The sequence below is a fragment of the Galendromus occidentalis genome, unplaced genomic scaffold (assembly GCF_000255335.2).
Source record: "Galendromus occidentalis unplaced genomic scaffold, Mocc_1.1 scf7180000076909, whole genome shotgun sequence".
Taxonomy (NCBI): Eukaryota; Metazoa; Arthropoda; class Arachnida; order Mesostigmata; family Phytoseiidae; genus Galendromus; species Galendromus occidentalis.
Genome location: NW_003804898.1, coordinates 1 through 3,802, shown reverse-complemented (window position 1 = coordinate 3,802; position 3,802 = coordinate 1).

Genomic DNA, 3,802 nt, shown 5'->3' with positions numbered 1-3,802 from the left:
TGGGTCCTGCGGCGAGCTGGGTCCTGCGGCGAGCTGGGCCGCGGCGAGGTGGACCCTGCGGCGAGTTGGACCCTGCGGCGAGTTGGACCCTGCGGCGAGTCGGCCGCGGTGAGTAGGGTCGCGGCGAGCTGGTCGCGGCGAGTTGGGATGCTCCGCAATTTCAGCGCAGCTCCGATAAGTGCTCGGATCCGATTTGAGCGCGGATTCAATTCGAGCGCGGATCCAATTTGAGCGCGGATCCAACTTGGGCGCGGATCCAATTTGAGCTCGCATCCAATGCAAGCGCAACCGATTCGAGCGCAGTCAATTCGAGCGCAGTCGATTTGAGCGCGATCAGTTTGAGCGCAATTCAGACTCGATCGCGCTTCTGACTGGAGAGAGCCGCGGGTCTCGATCGAAGAAATCGAAACAAAAGACTGCCCGAAATCGATCCGGTAGAGATCATCGGCATCATGGTTCTCGCGATTGACTTTCCCCTTTCCCGCGATTCTCGGTTTTCCCGCATCTGAGCCGACATTCAATCGTTTCAATCGTTGAATCGTGAATCGTGAAGTTGAATCGTGGGAGATCGACTCCGCGGCCATGTTCGGTTCTCTACTCCTTATGATCGTAGTAGTGGCGCCGATTTGATTCGCAATCAGGGCAATCAAACGCTGAATTTCCCGTGACAAGCGAGTTCCTCATCCACCAACGGCAGAGTTCTGAGTTCGGAATGCCCTTCGAGTTCCTTTTATCGACAAGAGGAAAGCCTCTGCTCGCCGTGGAAGGTCAACTATACCGACAGGACCGTCGGAAGTGGCGCTGTCTCAAGACGGACTGTGATGCGCGAATCGAGCTCATCGATGGGAAACTCGGGGTAGGTACAGCTCGCTTGTCTCTTTTGAGGCGATACTCTCAATTCCGAAAAAAAAATGACGTCTCAATTCCGCACAGACCATCCCAAATCATGTACATTCCCCTGACAACTTCGAGATAGCAGTACGAAGAAAACTGAACGAGCTCCAGAAGTCAGCCGAGACCGCTCGCAGCGAAAGCTCGGCCTCAAACCTCGTGGAAAACATGATCGCTTCGCTGACGTCGGATGCGCTCTTAGGTCGCCTGCCGAACCTGAATCTTTTAAGAAAACAAGTGACCTATGATCGAAAGAAAAACGAACTGAATGTTGGGATATCTCGCAATACTCGAGCCGAAATCAGAATTTCTGAGTCGAATACGATGACTTTGAAGCAGGAATCATCCCTGCACTTTGACTCAGGACCTGAAGATCCGAACAAGTTCATCGTGTTCGCGACAGCATCGAATCTTTCGCTGCTTCGTGAATGTCCGGAATAGCTTTTGGGCGGCACGTTTAAAGTCTCTCCCCTAATGTTCACCCAGCTCTACTCCATTCATGTCAAGCTCTTCGACGGAAACGTAGTCCCCGTAGTATACGCTTTGTTGCCCGACAAAAAAGCTTCGACATTTGGTCGTTTCGTGGATGTTATCGTAGATTCTTCAGACGGTTGGGACCCACAGGCTATTCACGTAGACTTCGAATTGGCAATGATAAGGCAATTGGAAGCAGCGTTCCCTTCGGCTGGAATTGTAGGATGCGGCTTTTATTTCGTCCAGGCGCTCTGGCGACACATACAGTCTCTGACACATACGCAGAACTCAGAGAGAAGTATATGAGTTCGGATGATTTCGCCCTCGAAATGCGCATGTTCTCAGGCCTCGCTTATGTCCCGCTCGAGGCTGTCGAGGAAGTTTTCGGAATTCTACTCGAATCCGACTTCGTGAAAGCGAATACCGAGTTGTTAGCAAAATTCATCGATTATGTTGAGGCCACATGGGTTGGTAGGCATCGTCATGCGCCATTAATGAGACACGATTGGTGGAACTTGTATCAGGTGACTCTCGACGGCATGAGTCGCACGACCAACGATGTCGAGGGATGGCACTCAGCTTTCTCCAGGAGGCTGGGTGCGAAACACCCGACATACTCAAAACTTTTAAAGGTCTTGAAGATTGAGCAAGCAAAAACTGAATTTACGATCACGAACTCTCAGGCCCAGGGCCGCGCGAAGGAGCCGAAAAAAATTTATCGAGATCGTTCCAAACGATTGAAAGAAATTGTCGAGTCTTATCCCCGGCGAGATCCCCCGAGTTATTTGAAGACGATCGCGCATAACATACGCTTCTGATGCGTATTCCGGTATCATTCTTGTCTCCTTGATACCTTGAGATATAGGAACGATCGTGTGTACCTGTGTCGAAATATCATTGACTCGGAGACATTGTGAACAGATAGTGTAAGCGTCTCCCAAATAAATTAAGCGATCTTTCGCAAAGACAGAGAAGATCGCTCTTTTTCATTCTCTTTCCAGAAGCCGGGCTGGAGTTTCTTCCTCTTGTGTTCGACTGAGAATGCCGATGCGCGCAAGGCCGGCATTGCGCTCAGACGGATCGCGCTCAAATTGGCTGCGCTCGAATTGACTGCGCTCGGATCGGTTGCGTTTGCATTCGATGCGAGCCCGAATTGGATCCGCGCTCGAATCGGATTCGCGCTCGAATTGGATCCGCGCTCAAATCCGATCCGCGCAATTATCGGAGCTGCGCTGAAATTGGGGCGCACCCTTCGATAGAGGAGGCTTTCACGAGCATTTTGAGACCAAGCAGAGCAAAATCGGTCGATCCATTCAGTTTTTATTCGCAAAAACATTGAAAATTTGAAAACGCCTTAAAGTCGGAATTCGTCTGTTCCGACTTTTAAGCTTCGAATAGATAGTTCAGAAGCTCCGTTCCGTGAGCAGACAGAAACTACTGCTAGCGGGAGCGCTCCGCTCGACGGGCCGCAGATCCGGCGACTCATGAAGGACCCAAACTTCATCGAATCGATGAACCCGGAGGAAGCCGCCGCCTGGGAATCCTTCGTCTCAGTCGCCACGAACTTCTTGGGGAACTCGAGAGCTTCCAACTTGGACGTGGAGTTGGTGCAGAGACTTCTAGAAAGCTTCCGCATTCTCGGATGTAGAATGAGTATCAAGGTTCATTATCTCCTCGCCCACCTTAATCACTTCCCTGAGAATTTAGGGTCAATGAGCGACGAGCAAGGCGAAAGGTTCCATCAAGACATCGGCACCATGGAGGAGCGATTCCAAGGGAGGTGGGATGAGTCCATGATGGCAGACTATTGCTGGAACCTCATGAGGGAAGCCCCTGATCGACCACATTCCAGACAATCGCTCACGGCTCGATTTGATGCGGATTGATCGACCTCGCTGCTTGTACAGAAGATTCCAACGGCCCAACGGTCGAAGCTTCTGCTTAAAAGTCGGAACAGACGAATTCCGACTCTTAAGCGTTTTCAAATCAATGTTTTTGCGAATAAAAACTGAATGGATCGACCGATTTTGCTCTGCTCGGTCTCAAAATGCTCGTAAAAGCCTCCTCTATCGAAGCGTCGAGGGTAGACGGCTTCAAAGGTCCTGGTTTTTCTGTCAAGTGCTTTCCAAGAGGTCCCTCTCGCACTTTTTCCTTCTTTTTTGAGTTTCCGATGGCTCTAGCTCAAAGACCATTGCTACGAATCGCACCAAAACTCGGCCAGGTATAGCCCTAACCGAGCTCTATCCGCCACCGAGGTTTCATCGAGCTAGTCCACTCAGGGGCGGAGCTAGAGAATTTTATAGACGATAAATGGCAAAAAATCGAAGAATTTAAATTTCTGAAAAACTGGACCTGATGGAGAAAATCTGTTGAGAAATTCGGATTCAGCGCCCCCGGTTTACCTCGAAATAGCTATCACTTTCTTTGTAACGCGAAA